Source organism: Acomys minous, assembly GCF_964271855.1.
Source record: "Acomys minous genome assembly, chromosome: 9".
Taxonomy (NCBI): Eukaryota; Metazoa; Chordata; class Mammalia; order Rodentia; family Muridae; genus Acomys; species Acomys minous.
Window position 1 is genome coordinate 84,502,660 of NC_140490.1, and position 12,363 is coordinate 84,515,022.

General features: G+C 47.5%; 1 pseudogene across 1 annotated transcript; it reads left to right on the forward strand.

Annotated features, from left to right (window-relative positions):
• The first annotated feature begins 10,184 nt into the window (after positions 1-10,184).
• On the forward strand, positions 10,185-11,295 carry LOC311604637 (large ribosomal subunit protein uL10-like; annotated as a pseudogene). The gene has a single exon. The product of its transcript is annotated as a large ribosomal subunit protein uL10-like (transcript).
• The last annotated feature ends 1,068 nt before the right edge of the window (positions 11,296-12,363 follow it).

Here is a 12,363-nt window from a genome sequence, read left to right on the forward strand (position 1 = left end):
CCAAAAGGCCTGAGGCCGACCCCCACCCATTCAGCATTTGCAGCAAACATCCTGCTGGGCCACTCATTAGGTATGCAAGGCATCCGGCTTAGTCCTGAGAAGACAGCGATCTGATCCTGAGATAACCACAGAGACATCCTGCTTTGTCTCACCTGGAAGACCCCTCCCCTTGCAAATGTTCCCGGGGCTCACCCCCAGAAGATTTTGTACTTTTCCACTACTCTCCTTGCGTACCCCCGCCCTCACTAAAGCAGGTTTTAAAAAGCCTGCCATTACCTTCAATAAACGGCTCTTGACAAGCAACTGTTCGCTTGAGCTCTACGTCTCTCTCGCCCATGTCTTTACCTACAGGTTGCGACCCCCCTCGACCCCCCAATAACTGACCAGCTGGACTGGTTGGTGGACTAGTCACATGGACTAGTTATCGTTACATGGACTAATTATCTGGCGCCCACGTGGGACTCGAGGTGCGGGTTTCTTCCCGAACGGATTAAGGGACCGGTCCACAGGAGTTTTCATGACCAGCCGAGTTCGCCCGGCCGGCTTCGTCATTAGGTGAGTCATCCGTTCGCATATCTCAAGAATGGGCCATTCGCTGTCCAAGGAAGCAAAGTTCATAAGAGGCTTAAAGGACGTACTCAGAGAGGGGTATTAGGGTAAAAAAGAAACATTTGATTGAGTTCTTTGTTTTTATTGACCAGACTTGTCCCTGGTTCATGACTGATGGACCTACTATTCATTCTGAAAAGTGGCAAAAGGTGGGGCGTGAACTTAATGCACTTATTAAAAAAGATGGTAATACAGCGGTGTCGAACAGTATTTTTTCTTATTGGGGCCTTATACGGGACATAATTGAGTCCAGCGAAAACGAAAGCGGACAGAGGCAGCTCCTCTCCATGGCTGAACTCTGCCTGCGCGAATCTCTCCCTCCTTCTCGTGTTCCTTCCTGTTCCTCTCTGCAGGGTTCCTCTCTTACGTTCATTGACATGCCCCCCGATTCTGTTCCTCCTACATCCTCGGAGCCCTTAAAAAATCTTTCCCCTGCGCCTGCGTCCAAGCCTTCCCCTTCCCCCCGCCGTCTTTATCCGTTGCTTCCTCCCACCTATGAGGACCCCATTTCCGCTATGGAACGCGGGTGTTCACCACTTTGTGCCCCTGTTTTTCCCCCAAAAAGGACACCCTCTGTCCGGTCCGGTCCGCCAGCCTCTCCTGTTCCCCCTCCGTCGGTCACCCCTTCACGCGCCTCCCACCATTCCGCCATTTTCCTTTCTCAGGCCCCAGATGAGCCCTTGGATCCGGATGCTGCTGCCACCCTTGAGGAGGAGGCTGCTTGATATCATTCCGATGATGGCCTCCTCCGCGCGGCGCCAACCTTTTCCTCCTCTACCTTACTCACTCTTCCCCCTCTTCCCCTCCTGGTCCTCGGCCGTGCCTCTTCTGTCCTTATCGGGCTACTCATCTATCCCCTCGTTCTGAAACACCCGCTCCCTTCTCCTACGCTCCTCCTTGCCGCTGCTACCCAGGGCCCTCTCTCCATCTCTCCTGGTCAGATTTTGGCCTGGGCCCTTCCGTTAACCCTGGCTGACTCTGTTGTCTCTCCTCCCGCCGCCCCGACTCCCTCCCTACCCCCACTGCTTATCATAAACTCAAATTTAAAAAGCTAGAAAAACTTAACACGGCTGTCCGTAGTTACGGACCTAATGCGCCGTTCACACTCTCCCTCCTTGATGATTTGGCAGATGGAGGCCCATCTCCAACACCAGATCTCCCATGCGACGAAGATTCTTCAACTTCAACAACGGCTTTCACTTTTAACAACGCGCCTTTCCTCCACAGCCCCGTTTATTTTCCCTGTCAACCGTTCCCAGAGCCAGCCGGCCCTGAGCGGGGCAAAAACTGAGGCCACTGATTCAGGCGCTGCTTCGGGAGAGCCACCTGCCCCTACACCCTCCCAGTCGTCCGCGGCCCTTGTAGATTCTGATAGTGAGCATGATTCCTCAGGTTCGGAGGGAGAACAGAAAGGTGGTGGAATGGCTCCTGACCCTACCCAGCCTTTCGCGCTCATAATTTTTCCTTCCCTCTTTGCCCCCACAGGACTGCTCTGGCAATGGGCCCCTCTTTTTTGGCTTCATCTCCCCTCCTCCTCCACTAAGGTCCTTCCTACTTATCCTACTCTGGTTGCGTCTCTCATTCGGCAGGGGCGGGAAGCGGCCACCAGGCTCTTCGGAAGGGACCCTCACTCTATTATCACGCCTTACTCGGCCACACAAATAAGGTGGCTTTTTCAAAATTCAGATGATTGGGCGGTCTCCTGTATTTCTTTTTGCGGCCTATTAGATAATCATTATCCCCCAGATAAACTAATTCAATTCCTGCAGCGACAACCTGTCATCTTCCCGAGAGTCACCCGCTCCAGACCCCTCCCCCAAGCTTCCCTGGTTTTTACTGATGGCTCCTCTACCGGGGTTGCTGCCCTCTCTGTGGACGGAGCTATCCTGCAAAAACAAACCCCCCATACCTCTGCTCAGCTTGTTGAGCTGGAAGCTGTCGCACACGCCTTTACATTGCTTCCCCATACTCTCTTTAATCTATATACTGATAGTGCCTATGTCGCGTCCTCTGTTCCAGTCCTCGAGACGGTTCCTTGTATTAAGCCTGCTACTAATGCCTCCCCTCTCTTCTCCCGTATCCAACAGCTTATTCTTTTGCGCTCTCAGCTTTTTTTTGTTGGTCATATTCGCGCTCACTCTACCCTGCCAGGGCCTTTGACTACACTTAATGCCCAGGTGGACTCAGCCACGCGCCCCCTGCTTTCAGGGCTGGCCATTCCATCTGCCAGCGACCCCGTTGCTATGGCCAGGGAGGCTCACGCCCTCCACCACCTTAATTCCCAAAGCCTTTGCCACATGTTCTCCATCACTCGGGAATAAGCCCGGGCTATTGTTAAAGAATGCCAGGCATGTGTCACCTTTCTTCCCGAGCCACATACGTGAGTCAACCCTCGTGGCCTCATGCCTGGACAGGTCTGGCAAATGGATGTTATTCATTTTTCCTCTTTTAAGAAACTTAAGTATATTCATGTGTCTATAGATACTTTTAGTGGATTTATTTGCGCCTCTCTGCACGCTGGAGAGTCTACTAGAGATGTTATTGATCATGTTTTGTATTGCCTTATTGTACGATGGAGAGTCTACTAGAGATGTTATTGATTATGTTTTGTATTGCCTGACTGTTGCCCCCAAACCCTTTACCCTAAAGACTGATAACGGCCCTGGGTATACAAGCTCTGCCTTCAAGTCCTTTTGTGCCCAACTGCAGATTAAACATGTTACGGGGATACCTTACAATCCCCAAGGACAAGGAATTGTCGAGAGGGCCCACCAGACACTTAAAACAATGCTTAATAAATTACAGTTTTCCAAAGGAATCCTATATCCCTCTACAGCAGGGCCTCGCCTGCTTCTCAATCATGCATTGTTCGTCCTAAATTTTCTACAAAAGGATGATCTTGGCCATTCGGCGGCCGATCGCCTTTGGCACTCTTCCACCTCCTCCACCTATGCCAAGGCTTTGTGGAAGGATCCACTGACCCACCAATGGCATGGACCCGACCCAGTCCTTATTTGGGGCAAAGGTCATGCCTGCATTTATGATCAGAAAGAACAAAATGCGCGCTGGTTACCTGAGCGCCTAATCAAACCTTTTAACCCCTCTCTCCCAGGGAACTCCCCTGAGGAAAAGATGTAATTGTGCTCTTTTTTAGGATAAAAAAGATACCGCCGATTCATCATGTTGCTACTCACCGCGTCGCTCCTTTGCCTCTGCCTTCCTGAAGTGATTCTCGCCGCATTCCTGCGCCAACCTCAGCCTTATACAATCTATAATTTTACCTGGGTCATTATTAACCAAGTGGGAGATATTGTTAGTTCCTCCTCCTCTCAGGGCATTAATCCCCAGTGGCCCGATTTACAGGTTGACCTCTGTGCCCTGGCCCTGGGAGGCCCCTCTTCTTGGGGCGTGGAAGACATCTTTTGGCCTCCTAAACAATCTAGGCTCCCGAGGAGACGTCCCCTTTCTCTCGCTCGGTTGGTGGTCCCAGTCCCTGCTGCTGTAATGACCTGGAGCGCATCATGCTCCACAAAACCTTACACCAGGATGGGATTGCTTGGGCCGGAGGACTCTATGTTTGCCCGGGACCCTCTCATCGGCCCCGTCCTGATAACCACCGCTGTGGTGGGGCCCAAGATTTTTACTGTGCCTCTTGGGGGTGTGAGACCACTGGCGACACGTACTGGAAGCCATCCTCTTCTTGGGACTACATCATTGTTGATTCCTGGATTCATCCTCAGCCCTATGGTGAGGCCGTTAAAGACCTTTGCAATGCAGCTCGTTCAGTCACCAATGGCTGGTGCAACCCCCTGACCATTCGCTTCACTGAGCCCGGTAAACGTGCCATTTGGACGGGTCGTGGATTTGAATGGGGCCTCCGTGTTTATAAATCAGAGTACGATTTTGGACTTACGTTCAGGTTACACCTCCTGAAAAAGGTACCCAATAAGGGCACTGCAGTGGTTGGGCCTAATCATATTTTCCATCATCCTGTTCCCGCTCCTGCTCCTGGCCCCCCCCCCCCGCCTAAACCCGCCACCCCCATGCCTCCCTCCCCGCCCACCCCCTCGGACGTCCTCCTTCGGTCCATTTCACCCCCTCCCTTCCGACCTACCCTCCCCGTGGGCCCCCCCCCCCCAGTTCGGCTGATGTTATTCTCCAGTTGGCAAATGCCTCCATATGGGCCTTTAAAAATGACTCCTCCTTGTCGTTTCCTGAATGTTGGATGTGTTTCTCCCCCTCCCCGCCCTTTTACGAGGGTATTGCTCTTCTTTCCACCTTGCTCTTTACTAATGTTACCCCACCCTCACCGGCTTAGCTCCCGACAATCGCATTACCCTCCAGTCCGTTTCCGGCATAGGTACTTGCCTCCTGGGTCCCCATGTGCTCCCTCCTCTTCCCCTCAGCGGCGTTTGCGCCCAGACTGTCACTCCCGACCTCTCCCTCTCCTACATTCCCGCGCCAAATAACACCCATTTTGCTTGTTCCTCTGGTTTAACCTCGATCGTCTATGCCCCTACCTTCCTTTCCTCCAAAGACTGGTGTGTCCTTGTTATTCTTCTTCCCCGTTTTACTATTCATGACCCCGACTCATTTTTAAATTTTCTGGAAGGGGGAATTTCCCCAACCCTAACCTTGCCTCCCCCTGGCTTACTACCCTTCTCCCCACCCTGCTCGGGCCCCTCGTTGGTGTTCTCCTTCTATTATCCTTTGACCCATGGACTTTAAACCGTCTTACAGGGTTTGTTAAAAGTCAGGTTGAAGCTGCCACCAAGAATATCCAGGTTCACTACCACCGCCTGGAGACTGAGGACCAAATGAGACTTCTATTTCCATCCAGGAGATTTCACCTACGCCTCAGTCGGTTAACTATGGGCGGCCTTTGCAGTTCCTATGGGCGGCCTTTGCAGTTCCCGAGGATGCAGAATGCTGGATGGCGAGCCTGGTTGTGCCCTCAGTGCCTTTGGTAAACCTGTGCAAGCCCTCCCCTATATCTTTTGGCCTGAGCCCACCTTGACCTGACCCGCGATAGTGCCTGGTAAGTCAGAGACAGAGCGATTGAATAAGTCTCGGTTATCAGACGTCGGTCGGTCCTTGGTGGGAGGACAGACCATAGGCGTGGTAAGATTGAGCATCGATCCTCTAGCAGGCTCAGGCCATCGCGAGGCCCCCTTTCCTTGGGAATTTGGCCGGTCCAGAATAACTGTTGTCCTGAAACACTTGGACAATAGTGATTCTTAAATATACCGCCATCCTGTAACAATGACTGGTGACCTCCTAAAAGTCATTCGCTGGGCTGTAAGGTCTCCCTCAGGCCAAAATAAACAAAAGGGGTGGAGATGCCAGGGACCAAAAGGCCTGAGGCCGACCCCCACCCATTCAGCATTTGCAGCAAACATCCTGCTGGGCCACTCATTAGGTATGCAAGGCATCCGGCTTAGTCCTGAGAAGACAGCGATCTGATCCTGAGATAACCACAGAGACATCCTGCTTTGTCTCACCTGGAAGACCCCTCCCCTTGCAAATGTTCCCGGGGCTCACCCCCAGAAGATTTTGTACTTTTCCACTACTCTCCTTGCGTACCCCCGCCCTCACTAAAGCAGGTTTTAAAAAGCCTGCCATTACCTTCAATAAACGGCTCTTGACAAGCAACTGTTCGCTTGAGCTCTACGTCTCTCTCGCCCATGTCTTTACCTACAGGTTGCGACCCCCCTCAACCCCCCAATAACTGACCAGCTGGACTGGTTGGTGGACTAGTCACATGGACTAGTTATCGTTACATGGACTAATTAATCCAGGGTGGCTTTGAGAGTCACTAAGGGAAGGTTAGCTCTCAGTTCCATCTCTGGGAGCTGTCCTGTACCTATAAGGACATTATCACTTTCACTTTTGCTGACTTTGTAGTTGTGGACAGGTATTGTGTTCACAAGGCTTAATATTTGTAACGGACAAATACCAGCACTGGAACGCAGCTCAGTGGGAAAATGGTTCGGCCCTCAGTGGCACAGAGCTCATTCCGGTGGCACATGCCTGGCATCCCAGTCCTTGAAGGTGGAGGCAGGAGGATCAGGAGTTCAAGGTCAGCCTCAGCTGTGTAGTAAGCTAGAGGCCACCCTGAGCTACATGACAACCTGTTTCTTTTTTGTTTGTATGTGTCTGAGTGGGGTTTTTTTTTTTTGGTTTGTTTTGGTTTGTTTTGGTTTTTTTGGCCTACATGTTTGTCTGTGCATGCCTGATGCCTACAGAGGCATGAAGACGACACTGGATTCCCTGGAACTGGAATTGGCAAGTGTTTCTGTAAGCCGAGTGTAGGTGCTGGGAATCGAACACAAATCTTCTGGATGGGCAACCAGTGCTTGGAATTGCTGAGCCGTCGATCCAGCCCCACAGGCTCTGTTTCTAGAAAGGCCTATTCCTGCCCACCATTACCAATACACGAGTTTAACAGTAACCATTAACTTCCTCCTGTATTGTTCTCCCGACTTCCCTGAGTGGTGTCTTGCTTTGTGTGGGGGAGGTTTGCCCCAAAGACTGTTCCAGACCAATGCTCACAGTGCTTCCTCCTCCAGGCTGCCCCCTTGTACCTTATGCTTAAGCAACCAATTTCTGGTGATGACAGACAGACTTCCGGGGTCACCAACCAACTCAGTGCCCTGAATCATTGGGAGTGGGGTGGGCCGCCACTCACCAGCCATGCGTGAGCCCTGGGCCTCAGTTTCTTCCCTGCAGAGGACAGTGTGAACACAGCTGGTTGGTGTCCCCTGGGGTTGCTGTACGTTATCTTGCTAGATCTTGCCAGCTTGCTGTCTTTGAAGGTTCTACAGATTTATACACATGCTGGCTGGGTTGCCAAGTCCAAGAAATGAGTTGCCAGTTTCCCTCCCATCTGGCTACCTGGGCCTATGACTGAGGGGGACCTCCTCCCCCACTATATGGTCATAGGCTATCAAATCTCATCTTGGTAGCCTGCGTATTCTTTCTTTGAGTGCCACCAGGCCTACCTACCAAGGGGAAGTGGTCAAATATGGAGCACCAGAGTTCATGTCAAAGTCAGTCCCTGCTCCACATAACTGTGGAGAATGTCCTGTCCATTGGCTAGATAAGAGTAGCAGTTGGATGTTTACTATTGTATTGTCCTTGGTTACTGCAATAGTTTGAGCAGACACCCCTGGTTCCTGATCCACCCATCACGATGTTCTTATTGTAGGTTTCTAGGACCCTCTGGGTCCTTCTATTTCCCCATCTCCTATATTTCCCTTACCTAGAGTAGGATGTCTTCACATCTATCCCAATCTCCTGGTAAGTGAAGACTTTTGTGGGACATGCCTTTTGGGTTAGTGTCCAGTTATAAGTGAGTATATACCATTTGAGTCTCTCTGCTTCTGGGTTAGCTCACTTCAATCCATTTGTCCACAAATTTTGGAAATTCCTTGTTTTTAATAGCTGAGTAGTATTCCATAGTGTAAATGTACCACAGTTTATTTATCCATTCTTCTACTGAGGGACGCTTAGACTGTTTCCATGTTCTGGCTATTATGAATAAGGCTGCTATGAACACGGTTGAGTAAATGTTCTTGTTGTGTGCTGGAACATCTTCTGGGTATATTCCAAAGAGTGTGATAGCTGGGTCTTGAGGAAGCTTTATTCTCAGTTTTCTGAGAAAGCACCAGATAGATTTCCAAAGTGGTTGTACAAGTTTGCATTCCCACCAGCAATGAAGGAGTGTTCCTCTTTCTCCACATCCTTGCCAGCATGTGGTGTCACTTGAGTTTTTTATCTTAGCCATTCTGGTGGGTGTAAGATGGAATCTCAGAGTCGTTTTGATTTGCATTTCTCTGATGACTAAAGACATTGAGCATTTCTTTAAGTGTTTCTCAGCCATTCGATATTCCTCTGTTGAGGATTCTCTCTTTAGTTCTGAGCCCCATTTCTTAACTGGATTATTTGGCTCATTGGTGTTTAATTTCTTGAGTTCTTTATATAATTTGGATATTAGGCCTTTGTAAGATATGAGGTTGGTGAAGATCTTTTCCCAGTCTATAGGCTTTGTTCTGTTAAGTGTCCTCTTCCTTACAGAGGCTTCTCAGCCTCATGAGATGTCATTTATTAATTGTTGACCTTAAGGCCTGGGCTGTTGGTGTTCTGTTCAGGAAGTTGGCTCCTGTGCCAATGTGTTTCAGGATCTTCCCCACTTTTTCTTCTAACCGATTTAGTGTCTCTGGTTTTATGTTGAGGTCTTTAATCCACTTGGACTTGAGTTTTGTGCATGGTGATAAATATGGATCTAAATGCGTTTTTCTACATGTAGACATCCAGTTAGACCACCACCATTTGTTGAAGATGCTCTCCTTTTTCCATTGAATAGATCTGGCTTCTTTGTCAAAAATCAACTGATCATATGTGTGAGGACTCATTTCTGGGTCTTTGATTCGATTCCATTGATCAACCAGCTTATTGCTGTGCCAGTACCATGCTGTTTTAATTACTGTTGTTCTATAGTACAACTTGAGATCAGGAATGGAGATTCCTCCAGAGGATCTTTTATTGTATAGTATTGTTTTAGCTATTCTAGGCTTTTTGTTTTTTCATATGAAGTTGAGGATTGATTTTTTAATGTCTTTAAAAAATTATGTAGGTATTTTGATATGGATTGAATTGAATCTGTAAATTGCTTTTAGTAAGATGGCCATTTTTACTATGTTAATTCTCTCAATCTATGAACAAGGGAGATCTTTCCATCTTCTCATGTCATCTTCAATCTTTCTTCAGAGTTTTGAAGTTTTTTTCAAACAAGTCTTTCACTTGCTTGGTTCGAGTTACTCCTAGATAGCTTATATTGCTTGTGGCTATCATGAAGGGTGTAGTTTTCCTAATTTCTTCCTCTAGATGATTGTTATTTTTCTATAGGAATACTATTGACTTTTTGGAGTTAATTTTGTATCCAGCCATTTTGTTGAAGGTGTTTATCAGCTAAAGGGGTTCCCTGGTGGAATTTTGGGGGTCACTTATGTACACTATCATATCATCTGTAAGTAGGGATAATTTGACTTCCTCCTTTCCCATTTGGATCCCCTTGATCTCCTTTTGTTGTCTTATTGCTCTGGCTAGAACTTCAAGAACTATATTGAAGAGAAATGTAGAAAATGGGCAACCTTGCCTAGTCCCCGATTTTAGAGGAATTTCCTTGAGTATCTCTCCATTTAATTTGATGTTGGCTATTGGCTTGCTGTATGTAGCCTTTATTATGTTTAGGTATGCACCTTGTATCCCTGATCTCTCAAAAACTTTAAACACGAATGGGTGTTGGATTCTGTCAAATGCTTTTTCTGCATCTAAGGAGATGATCATGTGGTTTTTTTCTTTCAGTTTGTTTATATGGTGGATTACATTGATGGATTCTGTGTATTAAACCATCCCTGCATGCCTGGAATGAAGCCTACCTGGTCATGGTGTATGATATCTTTGATGTGTTCTTGTATTGGTTTTGTGAGTATTTTTTATTGAGTATTTTTGTGTCAATGTTCATAAGAGAGATTAGTCTGCTCTCTCCAGGCATCCGCATTAGAGTGACATCGCCTTTAAACCCTGCATGGCAATCCCTGATGCACCGCTGTGATGCCCAGGGAAGACCAGGCGACCTGGAAGTCCAACTACTTCCTTAAGATCATCCAACTTTTGGATGATTACCCAAAATGTTTCATTGTGGGAGCAGACAATGTGGGCTCCAAACAGATGCAGCAGATCCAAATGTCCCTGCGACGGAAGGCCATGGTACTGATGGGCAAGAACACCATGATGTGCAAGGCCATCAGGGGCCACCTGGAAAACAATCCTGCTGTGGAGAAGCTGCTGCCTCACATCCGGAGGAATGTGGGCTTTGTGTTCACCAAGGAGGACCTCACTGAGATTAGGGACATGCTACTGGCCAATAAGATGCCCACGGCTGCCCGTGCTGGTGCCATCATGCCCTGTGAGGTCACTGTGCCAGCCCAGAACACAGGTCTGGGGCCTGAGAAGACCTTGTTCTTCCAGGCTTTGGGCATCACCACTAAAATCTCCAGAGGCACCACTGAAATTCTGAGTGATGTGAAGCTGATAAAAACCAGAGACAAAGTAGGAGCCAGTGAGGCCACAATGACATCTCGCCCTTCTCCTTCGGGCTGCTCATTTAGCAGGTGTTTGACAACGGCAGCATTTATAGCCCTAAAGTGCTTGACATCACTGAGCAGACTCTGTAACCTTGTTTCCTAGAGGGTGTCCAAAATGCTGCCAGTGTCTGTCTGCAGATTGGTTACCCAACTGTTGCCTCAGTGCCACATTCTATCATCAAAGGGTACAAGAGGGTCCTGGCTTTGTCTGTGGAGACTGACTACACCTTCCCTCTTGCTGAGAAGGTCAAGGCCTTTTTGGTGGATCCATCTGTATTTGTGGTTGCTGCCCCTGTGGCTGCAGCCACCACGGCTGCTCCTGCTGCCCCAGCCAAGGCTGAAGCCAAAGAAGAATCTGAGGAATCAGATGGGGATCTGAGATTTGGTCTCTTTGACTAAATCACCTCTCAAAGCAACCAATTCAGCCAGCTTAATTTGAGAAACATGGGAATAAAGGCATACTTCTCTCAAAAGAGAGAGAGAGAGAGAGAGAGAGAGAGAGAGAGAGAGAGAGAGAGAGAGAGAGAGAGAGAGAGAGAGATTAGTCAGAAATTTTCTTTTTTTGTTGGGTCTTTGTGAGGTTTAGGTATCAAAGTGATTGTGGCCTCGTAGAATGAGTTTGGTAATGTTACATCCATTTCTATCTTTTAGAATTACTTCAAGAGTTTAAGTATAAGCACTTCTTTCAATGTCTGGTAGAATTCTGCATTGAAATGATCTGGCCCTGGGCTTTTTTTGGTTCAGAGACTATTAATGACTACTTCTATTTCTGTAGGAGAAATAGGACTATTTAACTTGTTTATATGATCTTGATTTAGTTTTGGTAAGTGGAATTGATTAAGAAAATTGTCCATTTCCCTTAGATTTTCAAATTTTGTGGCATATATGCCTTTAAAGGAGGATCTTATGATTCTTTGTATTTCTTCAGTGTCTGTTGTTATGTCTTCATTTTCATTTCTGATTTTCTTATTTTGGATAGTTTATCTCTGCCTTTTAGTTAGTTTGGCTAATGGTTTGTCTATCTTGTTGATTTTCTCAAAGACCAGCTCCTGGTTTTGTTGATTCTGTGAATAGATTTCTTTGTTTCTAATTTATTGATTTCAGCCCTGAGTTTGATTGTTTCCAGATGTCTACTCCTCTTGGGTATTTCTGCTTCTTTTTTCCTAGAGTTTCCAGCTGTGTCATTAAGTTGCATATATGGGATGTTTCCAATTACTTTATAAAGGCACTTAGTGCTATGAATTTTCCTCTTAGCACTGCTTTCAATGTGTCCCACAGATTTGGGTATGTTGTTCTTTCATTTTCCTTGAATTTCAGGAAGTCCTTAATTTCTTTCTTTATTTCTTCCCTGATCCAGGTGTCATTAAGTAGAGAGTTGTTTAGTTTCCATGTGTTTGGGCTTTTTGATATTTCTGTTGTTGTTGAAGTCCAGCTTTAGACCATGGTTATCTGATAGGATATAAGATATTATTTCACTCTCCTTGAATCTGTAGAGGCTTTGTGACCTACTTTGTGACCACTTTCTTTGTGATCAATTTTGGAAAAGGTTCCATGGGGTGCTGAGAAGAATGTATAATCCTTTGTGTTTGGGTGAAAAGTTCTGTAG